This window comes from Pyrus communis, chromosome 17 (genome assembly GCF_041283825.1).
Source record: "Pyrus communis isolate YQ-2024b chromosome 17, ASM4128382v1, whole genome shotgun sequence".
Taxonomy (NCBI): domain Eukaryota; kingdom Viridiplantae; phylum Streptophyta; class Magnoliopsida; order Rosales; family Rosaceae; genus Pyrus; species Pyrus communis.
The window spans coordinates 12,644,111-12,660,535 of NC_142581.1; positions in this window are offsets into that span (position 1 = coordinate 12,644,111).

A 16,425-nucleotide genomic window follows, 5' to 3' on the forward strand; every position below is an offset into this window, starting at 1 on the left:
GACATGAACAAGCCAAAAGACACACGAATGTCGTTCAATTTGAACCACTCCAAAATTCATCTGTTTGATCATGTTTTGCTCCAGAGGAAATTGAATGTCCTATATTGAAATTATAAAGCAAAGCATCAAAATTCTACTAGAATAATTATCAAATTATACTAAGAATATGGTGAAATATATAATATAATATTGACTCATCACAAATCTCAAGCTCTAAGGCTCCCAAAAATTACGATTAGTATGAAAAATTAAATTTTTCTTACCTTGGTGCAACATGAAGACGAAGAAAGCAACGAAAGACAGTCCTTTGCATGGGCAAGTGCAGAAGATTGCTAGGCCAGGGAGAATAAATATCCTCTAGCTTTCTCTCTCTTGTAGGGTAGAATAAATTACTCTCTGAAGTTGATTTAATCATCTACTTAAGGTAGACTTAAATAGACTTTAGAAGTAATTTATTTCCCTTTCCTAGAAGGATCTAATTTCCAATTAAAGTAGGAATCTACGTCAAGGTAAGAAACAATCATATGTTTCCTAAAGAGAAGATCTTTACTACACCTGCTGCCATTTCCTGCGAGTAGCCTAATGGGTGTATGGGCATTTGTGGAGCAAAAAATAATCAGGAAAAATATGGAGGTGACACGTGGACTTTGGCTGAAAAAGATAAAATTACCCTTAAGGCACACTAGGATTCTCACATGCATGCAACGGACAATAATGGCTCAATCAAGATCAAAGGTGATCAAAATGGTACTCTTTTATAACCCTTTCACCAATCCTCATCAAATCCTTACCCACAAGGGAACTCCTAATTATTCTTTTCACATTAGGATTAATTGATTAATTACCAAATTAATTGCAAGATATTATTCGACATAATTTCTAGCAATTAGGGCCAAATTTCTACCATAAGTGGTCGGTCCCTATTTCTGCAAATAGGGCAGGCCATGCCTTATATATAGCCCCTCATTTCTCCAAAAACCTAAGTCCAATTCTCTTCTAAAATTCTCTAAATTTCTTTAAACACTTTTCCCTCAAATTTTAACTTTGGCATCGGAGATTCTTCGGCCAAAGCCCGCCCCCATTCATCGTGAGCATGTGAGGCTCTTGGCCTTGATCTTAGGTGTTGATTGTTTTGCAAGTGCATTTTCATTCAAGAAGAAGAAGACAGAAGTTTGCATACACATTATCACCAAAGAAGAAAGTTTAATCCTAGACTTAATAGATAGGTTAGAAGATTTATCAGAGAAAAGAGAAATTTAAAAAAAAATATTTCGATTTGTCTTGAGAATAAGAAAAACCAAAGCTTAATGAGAAACAAAAACCAAAGCTTAATGAGAAACAAAAACCAAAGCTTAACGAGAAACAGCCAGTTGAAGGTTATAGCTTCAAAACAACTGCTGATAGGATAGCTGAAAAACAACTAGAAAAAAAATCCCAAATGCAATATGTAAATACCATACAAAAGAATATTCAAAACAAAGAAAAATTTATTTGTTCTTTGAAAGAAGAAATTCATTTTAAAAGGACTCAAGAACAACTCACTACAAAATTAATAATAAAAAAAAAAGTTAAGTCCATTCAAAAGAAATTTGAAAAACAAGTCTGTGCTAAAATTCCTAGTGTCTTTTGAGATTGTAAAAGGCATATTGTTGAACTACACTATGAGCCTGATTTTGTTGAAAAGAAAATCTTCACTATGGCTCGACTAATTTAGATGAATAGTAGACCGATAGAGATCTGCAAAAAAAGATTAATGAAATTCTTGAAAAGAAGTTAATCCAAAAGAGTTACTCTTCTTAGAGTTGTTCAACATTCTACGTGGAAAATGCTACTGAACTCGAACAAGAAGCGCCCAGGTTAGTCATTAATTTTAAACCTTTAAATAAAACTCTCAGATGGATTAGGTATCCTATTCCAAATTAGAAAAACTTATTAGACAAGCTGAATCAAGCCATAATATGTTCTAAATTCGACATGAAATCTGGATATTTGCGATTTAGATTGCTGAGAATGACAGGTACAAAACTACAGTCAATGTACCATTTGGACATTATGCATGGCATGTAATGCCATTGGTATTAAAGAACGCTCCATTAATGTTTCAAAATATAATGAATGATATCTTTAATCTTTACTCCATTTTTATCATTGTTTATATTGATGATGTTTTGGTTTATTCCAATTCGTTAGAACAACACTTTAAACATCTAAATATTTTCTTGAAAGTGGTAAAAAAATGCATGTTTGGTTGTCTCAGCTCGAAAGATGAAACTCTTTCAAACTAAAGTTCGATTTTTAGGTCATAATATACATAAAAGAATTATTTTGCCTATTGATCAAGCTATTGATTTTACTGACAAATTTCCAGATGAAATTTTGGAAAAAAAACAATTGCAAAGATTTTTAGGAAGCCTGAATTATGTAAGTGACTTTTACTAAGACCTAGCAAAGGATAGTAAGCCACTCTACAAAAGGTTGGAAAAAAAAAAAACCTTATTTCTTGGACAGAGGAACAAACTCGATAGTAAGACTTTTGAAAAGAAAAGTCAAAGAACTACCATGTTTAGCGTTAGCTAACCCAGAAGCTTTCAAAATTGTGGAAACTGATGCTTCTGATAAAGGCTATAGAGGAGTCATGAAGCAAAGAACTCAAGATGGCAAAGAGTCTTTTGTCTGTTTTACTTCTGGTGTCTGGAAACTAGCCTAGAAAAACTATTCTACTGCTAAGAAAGAACTTTTATCGATAGTTCATGCAGTGACAAAATTCAAAAGTGATATTCTTAACAAACTTTCCTGATTAGGGTGGATTGTATGGCCACTAAGGATATTTTGTTGAAAGATGTTAAATGTTAAGAATTTAGCATCAAGACAAATATTTGGGATTACCAAAAAGCATGGGATTTAGTTTAATGTTTTCAAAACATTCGCTATTCCCACACTTAGTTTATCCAATTCCATCTTAGATCTCTAAAATAGGTCCTAAATTGGTTCCGAACTTGGTTTATTGTTTGGGGTCCTAATATGGATTACTTGCCTCAAATAATTATTGATTCGTTTCTAGAAAACTTTAGAAAAGAAAATTTTGATTATCTTGAAAAGAGGAAACTTTTTCTATGATTCATGATAATATATGAATTTCCCTGGATCCTGAAATGAGATTATGATTTTGTTGATAATGATTATGGTGTGTGGGGCTTTGTTCCACAACTCTAAGGGAAAATATTTATTCGCTGGTGGGATAAATTCCATCTTGATCATTTCAAACCAGCATCTTTTAAAGCCCGAAGAATCCTGCCTAATAGACAACATGTAGCTTAATTACCCTGCTCTACCCCTGAATCATCTACAAAGACAGAAAAACTTAAGTCTTTGATCAAGTCCAGCCTTCTTGTTCTAAGAAAGATCTGAAACGAAAGGTTCTTAAAATTCTTGAACTCAACGGCTTAGATGATGAGGAAATGGAGTTTGAAGCTGTGTCATCCAAGCATCACATGGATGAATGAATTTGGTGATGATGACAAACATGATGGTTGCGGAATCTGTCATTCTATTCATCCAAAGAAGTAAAGCATGAAGTGCTTTTTCTCTGATAAAAGAGAAAGTGTTAAAGAAAAGAAAAGATATATGGTATCTAGAAGCCAACAATTATTTCTTCCTAGAATAATTGTCCTTGGTTCATGTAGTTGTTTGTCGATGTGTTTCTTTTTTTTGCGAAATTTTTCTGTGCAACCACGTAAAGCTGAGTCAGATCCACTTCACAAAGTAAGATGCCCCACAATGTGCAAGGCTTCTTTATGATGCTCATATGCTTGTGTGACACCTGGTCTTTAAGTTTGCTTTTAGTTTTTTTATTGAAAGAGCTTCCTAGCTCAGTTGTGTGTACACTTAGAAATTCCACTTTGTAAAATACTCTCTTGAGTGCTTTCTTTGTTTAGTGCTGCCTTTGTATCAAAATTTTGGAGTGCTTCCCTATAACCTTGAAGATCAATAAATTAATGTGAGTTTACTTTATCTTTTTCTACTTTATGCCTATTTTATCTTTTTTAGTCTCAATCTTTAACTATCGTTTACTTCATCTTTGTTTATAAAAAAAAAATTGTAGTGTTTTTATCTTTATACATATATTCTCTGCCTATTTATAAATTTAATTATAAATTAAGGCAAAATTAGACATTTTTATACGCAATTAGCTACTCTGATGTCTCTGGGCCATATTTGGTATTCTCTGCCTGTTTATTAATTTAATTATAAATTAAAGCTTAGACATTTTTAGCTACAATGAGCTACTCTGATGTCTCTATGCCATATTTGGTATCAGAATGTGGGGCAAGTTGTCAGCGGGTCGTGTCGTCATGTGAAGCTGAAGCGAGGCGTGTTAAGGCGTAGGTAGTAAGTATGTCCATACATCACTTATGGAATAGAGAAGTAGAGAAACTCTCATCTAATGGCTAGTTTACTTAGATCCTTAAGTAAGAGAACTGTAGGTAGTAGTAGTGATTCGAACATCAGTAATAGCTCGAGAAATATGAAATTTAAGAATGTTGATGAAGTAACCATCCTAAATATAAAAAAGGATTTAGAATGGATTATCCCTAAGTTTCCGACATACGACATATATCAGAAGGGACATTCGAATTTAGTTAGATTATTCAATTAAAACAGTTGAAAAAACCATTTCAGTCACTAATACTAGTGCATATTTTCAACTACTCTCTCAACACCAGATAGATCAGCATATGCAAAGGGGTCATAATTATTTGCATATAAGTTTGATATAGGTTGCCGTGAAATTGTTAACCATAACAGAGTTAGATACCTTAATTATACTCTGTCTTCGGGATAAACGTCATAGGAATTTTGTTAATTCCATGTTAGGATTAGTAAAGTATTCCTTAAGTGAAGGGCCAATTAATTTAAATTGTTACCCAAACTTTTCAGTGTCTTTATCCTACCTAAGAATCTTAAAAACCCTTACCTTAAGCATAGATACCCAAGGCTAATGATATGGACCCTGGATCACAGAATCTCGATGTGATTTATCAGATTGCATATAAGATGATGAACCATTGTACCCAGAGCTAAAGTTATGGATGGCAAGGGACAAATAATTTTGTTCTATGCCAATCTAGGAATTTCAGCAAAAACTTGGCCCAGAGACATCAGAGAAGCTAATTGTATCGACAAACTTACTACCGAAACCTTAACATGCCTCACTTTGGCTTCACGATGCGATACAGCCTTCTAACGACTTCCCTCCACCTCAGTGAGAGGTTCTTGCAGTATCTTGATCTAATGATGTAGTTTAATTTTTTCCTTGATTAAGAGCCTTATAACTAGCAAATTTGGCTCTGATACCAAATATGGCCGAGAGATGTCAAGTAGCTAATTATTGCTAAAAATGTCCAATCTTGCTTTAATTTATAATTAATTTATAAATAGGCATAGAATATATGTATAAAGATAAAAACACTATAATTAAAAATTGGAATAAACAAAGATGAAGTAAAGGATAGTTAAAGATTGAGATATGCATAAAATAGATAAAGATAAAGTAAACTCACATCAATTTATTGATCTTCAAGGTTATAGGGAAGCACTCCAAAGTTTTGATACAAAGGCAGTACTCAACAAAGAACGCACTCAAGAGAATATTTTACAAAGTGGAATGTCTAAGTGTACAACAACTAAGCTAGGAAGCTCTTTAAGTAAAAAACAAAAAGCAAACTTAAAGACCAGGTGTTGCACAAGCAAATGAGCACCATAAAGTAGCCTTGCACATTAGGCGGCATCTTCACTTTATAAAGTGGATCTGACTCAGCTTAATGTGGTTGCACAAAAAGATTCTAAAAAAAAAAGGCACATCGACAAATAACTATAAGAACCAAGGATAATTATTCGAGGAAGGAGTAATTGTTGGTGTCTAGATATCAAACAACATCGTTTCTTTTCTTTAACACTTTCTCTCTTTTATTAGAGAAAAACCATTTCATGCTTTACTTCTTTGGACAGATAGGAGGAAGATTCCATAACAGTCATCTTCGTTATCATCAACGAAGTCTTTATCCATGTGATACTTGGGTGATGCGGCTTCAAACTCCATTTCTTCATCGTCTAAACCGTCGAGTTCAAGAATTTTAAGAACCTTTTCTTTCAGATCCTTCTTAGAACAAGAAGGGCAAGAATCGATCAAAGACTTAAGTTTTTTAGTATTTGTAGATGATTCAAGGGTAGAACAGGGTAATTCAGCTATAGGTTACCTATCATGCAGGATTCTTTGGCTTTACAGGATGCTACTTTGAGATGATTAAGATGGAATTTACCCCACCAGCAAAAATATTTTCCTTCCAAGTTGCAGAACAAAGTCCCATGAACCATCATCATCAACAAAACCATAATCCTATTTCAAGATCTAGGGAAGTTCATATATTATCATGAAATATAGAAAAAGTTTCCTCTTTTCAGGATAATCATAAATTTTCCTTTCTAAAGTTTTTTTTTTTTATAAAAGAATCAATAATTGTTTGAGCTAAGTAATCCATATCAAGACCCCAAACAATAAACCAAGTTCGAAATCAATTTGGACCTCTTTCAGAGATCTAGGATGGAACCGATTAAACCAAGTGTGGGAATTGATAGGAGCATATTTATGCTACTTATCTATGTTATTTCCTTGCATTTAGTGAGGTAATTACTACTTATTATGGTGTTTTAAGCTATTTTCGTGTGTTTGTAGGTCCTAATGGTAAAGTTGGCAAGAAAGTACATTTTGAAGCCCTTTGGAGCAGTTTTGGGCATGGAATGGATAGCTTGCATATGGAGTAAGGTGGATGGACGAAATTGAAGTCAAAAGAGGCTACGAACATGCTACAAATCTGGAGAAACCAGTTCAAAGACAAAGAAGATAAGGAAAGAGCAAGAAATAAGGAACATTATGCAACCTTATCTTATCTTATTCTATCCTAATCTTTTGCTACCTTAATTCCAGCTGCAAAGAGGACTTAATTTCACATTAGAACACCTAGATATATGGTTCTAGAACTCCGATTTGTTCCTACAAAGGTGCCGCACCTATTCCCTTCTAGAAACCCCAATCCCTGCCGTGTATTCCTTATCCCTTTCCCCCTTGGTTTCTGAAAGCATTAACCCTTTCCTCCTAGGATTGTGCAATCCTTTTCCCTTAAAAAATTGTGCATTCCCTAGCCCTATAAATATAAGTGTTTGCCACACCATTCAATCCATCCATTCACTCATTCATTCATTCATTCATACATTCAGCCATTAAACACCATAATTCACACCACATCACCCTAGTGCCGCAAGCAAGGAAGGAAGGAGAAGAGGACTTGTGCAATTTGCCATCCAAGGGAGTGCCGTGCATGCCATTGGAGTGTGGATCGTTTCTGGGTTCTTTGTATCCTTAGTTTTAGTTTGATGTTTATTTTAATTTGGTTTTCAATTATGATGAACATGTGGAACTAATTTCTTTTTAGTTAGAGGTGAATTTGAAGCCATGATTATATATTTTATATGAATTGATGGCATCCAGTTATTGTTTCTTAAGTCTTGAATGTGATTTGCTTATCTAAGTAATAAAAACTTGTTTATGTATGTTGGTTGAGGGTCAACACTTAATTTGCATGCATGAATTTGATGCTAGAGTATAAGGGTGTTTCACATAATAGTTATTCACTTATATTCACAAGTAGTGGAGGTTGCTAGTCACAATCATGTTAAGTGAATCCTTGGCATAAGTCTCATGCGTTTCATAGTGATGAATGCCTTGTTAATGCTTATGATTTTCATAAAACTTAATGACTTTTGATATGTATCTCTATCATGCATTTCATATAGAGAACTTGAGAAAGATAATTTGATTGTAATGCGTATTCATTCAACTAAGTGAAATAAGGAAAATCTGAGGGTTGGTTATGCGATGCAATTAACTTGGGGCATTGTCATTCATAGTCTAAAGGAATAATAACTGGAAATTGGTTTGTATGCATATATCATGTGTGGAGAAGGACCCTCTAACTAACCTTTCACCCTTTTAATTCACCAAATTCATTTTTACAAAGTGTTTTATGCAAAGTTTCTGTTTTATGTTTTAAATTCGTCAAAAACAATCCCCTTTTCATTTAGTCCTGTTATTTGAGTCAAAATCTGTTTTCTTTTAGTCTTTTGAGTCAAGTTAAGTTTTATTTTCGTAAAATCACTTGTTAGGTCTAGAATTGAGTCTATTTGATTGTGTGTTTTGAGTGTTTTAAGTTAGTTTTGAGTTTATAGAGTCTAGTTTAGTGTTTTTGAGTCTTATTTGTGTTGATTAGCATCCCTAGTTAATCCCCGGTCTAGAATGATCCCTACTTGCATATATACTACAATTGTCAACAATAAGGTTTAATTTGTGTGTCAAGTTAATTTTCACATCAAATTTTGGCGCCGTTGTCGGGGATTAGCAAACTTGCTAATCCCTTTTGTTTGGGTCATGTCAAAGTGTGTCTTAAGGTTAAGTGTGTTGTGTGTTTCTTTGTGTTTGTGTTTGCCGTGCCCTTTAAGAGTGGTTGCTGATTTGTTTTGATTCTTTGTTTCAGGTACTAGTTTATGACTCGTAGTTCTCAACCTATTCGTGCAAACATATTAGAGTTTGACGACGATTTTGAACGAACTTTGAGAAGAAAGATGAGGCATCCAGAACCTAGTCCATCTAGTTCTGAAGCCGAATCTGAAGAAGAAGTAGTGGAAGAATAAGAACAAGCCATGGCCGTTGATAATTGAATAATCAAAGAAGTTTTAGCCTCGAGATTAGACAATGATGTGCCTTTATGCATTCAATATCCTATGGTAGCTCAAGGCAAGACCGATGAATTTGAATTGAAGTCTAGCTTGTTGCATCACATTCCCAAATACCATGGGCTATCCATGGAAGATCCAAACAAGCATCTTAAGGAGTTTGAAGTGGTATGTTCAAGCATGACACCCATCAATGTCGATAGGAACATTTTGAAGATGAAGGCCTTTCCATTCTCTCTTTTAGAAAAGGCTAAAGATTGGTTATACGAATTGGCACCCAGAACCGTCACTTCTTGGGAAAGCATGAAGCGAGCATTCTTAGAGAAGTTTTTTCCCAACTTCGAGAGTCATTCTCTTGAGGAAGAGAATTAGTGGCATTCAACAAAACCAAGGGGAGTTTTTTCCAGCGTATTATGAGTGCTTTAAGACCCTAATTGCATCATGCCCTCAACATCAAATAAAGGAAAAGCTTTTAATTCAATATTTCTACGAGGGACTCCTTCTAATTAAGAGACAAATGCTAGATGCCTTGGCAGGGGGTTGACAAAACACCAGTGGCTGCCAAGGTCTTAATTGCAAATCGAGCCTTAAATGCACAACAATACGAGGGAGTTGGACAAAGAGACCCCCCACGGCAACAACAAGTGAATGAGGTAAGTGCAATTTCTAAAATTCAATCTCAATTGGCTAATCTCATTGTTTTTATGTCACAGGTTGTCGATAGATCCAAAGTGCAAGGTGTGGCAATATGTAGAGTGTGCTCCATGCAAGGGCATCTCAATGATCAATGTCCTCAATTGATAGAGAATGGAGGATGGGAAAGCACCAATGCCATAGGTTATCAAGGCCAAAATCAACAAAGGAATGATCCATACTCAAATACATACAATCCGGGATGGAGAGATTACCCAAATTTTAAGTGGAGGGAGCCTCAACAACCTCAACAACAAGGAGGAATTCGATAGCCACCCCCTGGGATATATCAAAGGCCATTCACACAATCTCAACCTCAATCATAAACTGCCCAACAAAACTGAGTTTTCGCTAATTGATAATGATCAAACTATGCAATTACTAACTTCTATATCGCCGGGGTTACAAAATCAAAATAATCGAATAGCGAACCAAGAAAAGGAGATGAGTGACATGAAAAAGCAAATAGGGCAGATTTCAGAGTTCTTTGGGTAGTTTCGAGAGCAAGGCAAACTTCCTAGTTCAACCGTTGTGAATCCAAAGGGAAGCTTTGAAACCGCCAAGGCCATTACGTTGAGAAGTGATAAGGAGATTGGAAATCATCCAAAACCATTCAAACAAGGCCTTAACAAGGAGGAAAAGCTGATGCAAGAAGAAGAACAGGGAACAAAGGCGACGGCAAGGGAAGCCAAAACCTTGCCGCAGCCCCTTAGTGCACCAAAATCGTCCCAAACCACCAAGCTAAGTCCAAATTCAAAATTTTCTAGTTCTATTCCACTAAATGTGCCCTTTCCTAGCAGGTTTATGCAATCTAAGAAAGAGGAGGATGAAAAACACATTCTGGAGACGTTTAGGAAGGTGCACGTCAATATCCTGCTCCTTGATGCTATAAAGCAAATCCCGAAGTACGCTACGTTTTTGAAGAAGCTTTGTACAACAAGCAAATGGATTTGAGAGAAAGAGGTGGTACATGTAAGTGAGAATGTCTCTGCAATGTTGCAAAGAAAGCTGCCACCTAAATGAAAAGATCCAGGTAGTTTCACTATCCCTTGTGTAATTGATAATACAAGGTTTGAACATGCTATGCTAGATTTAGGTGCATCAATTAATGTCATGCCATATTCTGTTTATGTATCTATGAATCCAGGAGAGCTTAAAAATGATGGTGTTATTATTCAATTAGCCAATCGATCTAATGTATACCCGAGAGGAGTTTTGAAAGATGTTTTGGTGCAGGTAGACTACTTGATTTTTCCTGCAGATTTCTATGTGCTTGACAAGGAAGATTCATCCCACTCTCAACCATCGCCAATCTTACTTGGACGACCTTTCATGAAAACAGCACACACTAAGATTGACATGGCCAAGGGAGCCTTAACTATGGAGTTTGGTGGCGATATGATTAACTTTAAAGTTTCTGAATCTATTGAGAATCCTAATGATGTTCGTTCTTGTTTTGCCATTGGTGTAATTAAAAATACAGGGCAAGAACATTCAACACCAATCAAGAAGGATGGATCTAAAACCACCATCGAAGAGGAAATTGGAGTGGGTGCCCCAAAAACACCTAATTTGGCCGAAAAGAGCCATAGTGAAATTGTTGATAGTGCTGCCACTTTTGAGCTTCCATCACCATATGTTTGTAAGTCTCCAATTCCAATTCCAATTCCCATTTCAACTAATAGGTTGTTACCTTCTTTGATGTAGGTACCCAATCGATTTTAAGGTGGTGGGAGCATTTACATGGACTTTAGGAACCAAAACACCACAATCAGGGAGAATCACTATCCACTCCCATTCATTGACCCATACTATGAGCACTTTGAGGAGCATGTAGTGAAGGATATACCCCTCCATGCCGTGGGCTCCAATGAAGCTTAAGTGGAAGTATCGTCCGACTGTAAGATGTTAAAGCAAACGCTTCTTGGGAGGTAACCCATGCATGCGAATAAAGAAGACCTAGGAATCTCCAACACTCCACAACTAGATTTGCGTTCCTAAACCCTACTCTTTATTTCTTTTACATTGCCATGCTTGTTAGTTGTGTTATTTGTTTGTTTGTTTGTGAGTCTATGCTTAAAACATTGAGGACAATGTTTGGTTTAAGTGTGTGTGTGTGTGTGTGTTGGGGGGGGGGTAAACAAGTTGTTTTTACATGATTTTCGTGGGATTTTATCACCTATCACTTCTACTGTTGTTATTCACTGTTTTTAAGTATTTTTAGTGTGTTTTGAAGTGTTTTTATGTGTCTTAAACAGAAAATCCAATCGAAAAAGAGCCTTTAAAAAACCTAAAAAAAGAGTCGTTTTTGTTTTATGTTTGTTTGTGTCTTAGGATACCTTCCAACACAATGATGAAGATTTGGTTTTTAATTGCATGACTATTAAAGAAAGTTACAAACAGGGGTGGCAGTTTGATATGCTCTTTGGTTTATGCTTAGTTGTAGTTGACATTTATGAATTCACATGTAATCATAAAGGAAAAAAATCAGTTTTTGTAACATGCTTGAAGGAAGGAACTCAAACTAACGCTACAAACTTGAGAAACTTGAGCCCATACTTTATTTGGAGAGTTATTAATCTTGATGTTTTTGTTTTCTAAAGTCGTTGCTTGATCGCATTATTCTTTGCTTGGTTGATACTTAGAATGCGTTTCATCACTATAGTTCCAAATACTAGAACTCATGCCCATTTCATTCAAAGCATAAAATTGAGTGCATAACATACAATAAGATGAAGTTGCCTACTTTAAACCAGAGCCTAAAAGCCTTACCGTTTGCATATGTATTGTAGGTTTAACCCCTTTGAGCATTAGTTAGCCTATTTGTCTTTGTTAGCCACACTAACCTTACCTAGCCTAGAATAGGACTATCCGTACCCTTGTTCTTAAAGTATAGTGGAGCATGACTTAGAGGGAATTCCTTTTGATTTACAATTTGCAGAAAAACAAGTGTGGGGGAAAGGGTTTTTCGTTTTAAAATCTATGAAGTTGTATTTAGTGTGCCAAAAGAAAGAAAAGGGCACGGAAAAAAAAATGAAAAAAAAAAGAAAAAAAACGTGAAAAAGAAAGAAAAAAAGAAGAAAAAGTTGAGGAAAAGAAAGAAAAAGAGTTGAAAATAAGTGAGAATGAACCCACAAGCGTTGGTTGTTGAGGAAAGGGTCCAAAAGTTTGAATCTGGCCCTAAGTGTTGTGTGAAGTTTCCCTTCATGCTTAGAGTTGATTTCTGCATTCAAAAGTGAATTCTAATGCTTATTTCATTACTTCGCTTAGTATTGCTTTAAGAACTTTTGTTTATCCTTACCTTTCTTTGTTAGCCAATACCCTAGCCTTGTTACAACCCTTTGACTTCTATCTTGATTGTTATGTGTTTCAATATGTGGAGTTTAAAATTGGTTTAAGCATATGGTATCCCTGGTTCTTGCGTCTAAGTAGTGTCATTCCATTCATGAGATCATATACATGTTAATAACTCCAGAAAGTGCCTTCTTTAATTATACATATGTGAGTACTAGTCTACATGTTTACATCAATCTTCTCACATATACCTAGTGTAGGGAGTGTAGTCAGAAAATCTGTGTGAAAATAGAGAGTATATCCAGTGAGGAATTGAGGGAATTCTCTAAGACATATTACTACATTCAAAATCATGTTTAATTGATTAAATGCGAGCTAGTGAGTGGTGGCTATGGTTAAGTATATGCTCGAGGGTAGGGATAACTAAAATCTATGTGAGTGGTGATCTTTAATATGTCATGTTGCATTGGAAATCCTTGAGGCAATTGTTGGAAGGTTTAGGTTATGTTTTGTTTGTTTTGTTTTGCTCGAGGACTAGCAAAAGCTAAGTGTGGGGGAATTTGATAGGAGCATATTTATGCTACTTATCTATGTTGTTTCCTTGCATTTAGTGAGCTAATTACTACTTATTATAGTGTTTTAAGCTATATTCGTGTGTTTGTAGGTCCTAATGGTAAAGTTGGCAAGAAAGTGCATTTTGGAGCCGTTTGAAGCAGTTTTGGGCATGGAATGGATAGCTTGCATACGGAGCAAGGTGGACGGACGAAATTGAAGTCAAGAGAGGCTAGGAACATGCTACAAATTTGGAGAAACAAGTTCAAAGACAAAGAAGACAAGGAAAGAGCAAGAAAAGTTGCAAAAATGACTTAATTTCACATTAGAACGCCTAGATATATGGTTCTAGAACACCCTATATGTTTCTACATACGTGCTGCACTTATTCCCTTCTAGAAACCCCAATCCCTGCCGTGTATTCCTTATCCCTTTCCCCCATGCTTTCTGAAAGCATTAATCCTTTCCTCCTAAGATTGTGCAATCCTTTTCCCTTAAGAAATTATGCATTCCCTAGTCCTATAAATATAAGTGTTTGCTGCACCATTCAATCCATCCATTCACTCATTCATTCATTCATACATTCAGCCATCAAACAACATAATTCACACCACATCACCCTAGTGCTGCAAGCAAGGAAGGAAGGAGAAGAGGACTTGTGCAATCTACCATCCAAGGGAGTGGCGTGCATGCCATTAGAGTGTGGAGCATTTCTAGGTTCTTTCTATCCTTAGTTTTAGTTTGATGTTTATTTTAATTTGGTTTTCAATTATAATGAACATTTCTTTTTAGTTAGAGGTGAATTCGAAGCCATGAATATATGTTTTATATGAATTGATTACATCCAGTTATTGTTTCTTGAGTCTTGAATGTGATTTGCTTATCTAAGTAATAAAAACTTGTGTATGTATGTTGGTTGAGGGTCAACACTTAATTTGCATGCATGAATTTGATGCTAGAGTATAAGGGAGTTTCACGTAATAGTTATTCACTTATATTCACAAGTATTGGAGGTTGCTAGTCACAATCATGTTAAGTGAATCCTTGGCATAAGTCTCATGCATTTCATAATGATGAATGCCTTGTCAATGCTTATGACTTTCATAAAACTTAATGACTTTTGATATGTATCTCTGTGATGCGTTTCATATAGAGAGCTTGAGAAAGATAATTTGATTGTAATGCGTATTCATTCAATTCAATGAAATAAGAAGGGTTGGTTGTGCGATGCAATTAACTTAGGGCACTATCATTCATAATCTAAAGGAATAATAATTGGAAATTGGTTTGTATGCATATATCATGTGTGAAGAAGGACCCTCTAACTGGCCTTTCACCACACTTTGTAAAAACGAATTTGGTGAATTAAAAGGGTGAAAGGCTAGTTAAAGGGTCATTCTCCACACATGATATATGCATACAACCAATTTCCAGTTATTATTCCTTTAGACTATGAATGACAATGCCCTAAGGTAATTGCATCGCACAACTAACCCTCAGATTTTCCTTATTTCATTGAATTGAATGAATATGCATTACAATCAAATTATCTTTCTCAAGTTCTCTATATGAAACGCATGATAGAGATACATATCAAAAGTCATTAAGTTTTATGAAAATCATAAGCATTGACAAGGCATTCATCACTATGAAACGAATGAGACTTATGCCAAGGATTCACTTAACACGATTGTGGCTAGCAACCTCCACTACTTGTGAATATAAGTGAATAACTATTACGTGAAACTCCCTTATACTCTAGCATCAAATTCATGTATGCAAATTAAGTGTCAACCCTCAACCAACATACATAAACAAGTTTTTATTACTTAGACAAGAAAATCACATTCAAGGCTCAAGAAACAGTAACTGGATGTAATCAATTCATATAAAACATATAATCATGGCTTCGAATTCACCTCTAACTAAAAAGAAATTAGTTCCACATGTTCATCATAATTGAAAACCAAATTAAAACAAACATCAAACTAAAAACTAAGGATAGAAAGAACCCAGAAACGCTCCACACTCCAATGGCATGCATGGCACTCCCTTGGATGGCAGATTGCACAAGTCCTCTTCTCCTTCCTTCCTTGCTTGCGACACTAGGGTGATGTGGTGTGAATTATGGTGTTTGATGGCTGAATGTATGAATGAATGAATGAGTGAATGGATGGATTGAATGGTGTGGCAAACACTTATATTTATAGGGCTAGGGAATGCACAATTTTTGAAAGGAAAAGGATTGCACAATCCTAGGAGGAAAGGGTTAATGCTTTCAGAAACCAAAGGGGAAAGGGATAAGGAATACACGGCAGGGATTGGGGTTTCTAGAAGGGAATAGGTGCAGTACCTTTGTAGGAACAGATAGGGTGTTCTAGAACCATATATCTAGGTCTTCTAATGTGAAATTAATTCCTTTTTGCAGCTGGAATTAAGATAGCAAAAGATTAGGATATGATAAGATAAGATAAAGTTGGATAAGATAAGGTTTGATAATGTTCCTTATTTCTTGCTCTTTCCTTATCTTCTTTGTCTTTGAACTTGTTTCTCTAGATTTGTAGCATGTTCCTAGCCTCTCTTGACTTCAATTTCGTCCATCCATCTTGCTCTATATGCAAGCTATCCATTCCATGCCCAAAACTGCTCCAAATGGCTCCAAAATGCACTTTCTTGCCAACTTTACCATTAGGACCTAAAAACACTCGAAAATAGCTTAAAAGACTATAATAAGTAGTAATTAGCTCACTAAATGCAAGGAAACAATATAGATAAGTAGCATAAATATGCTTCTATCAGGAATATGTAATGTTTTGAAAAATAAAACTAAATCCCATGCTTCCAGGGAGATAACTTTCAGTATCTAAATTTTTGAGAAAGAAATCATATTGTTTGATTCACTTCTATATCTGTGAACAATATCAACTAATTTAGTTTCAATTAAAATTTGTTCATACTAATATCTTTGCTTATAAAAAGGAAGGATATTTCACGATAGTATTTTTTACCAAATTGTCTCGGAAATGGTGATAAATCTGAATCCTATATGTTTATCAGAGGAATTGCAATAGACCATGTAAAAAGGTTGTCGGCGATGGC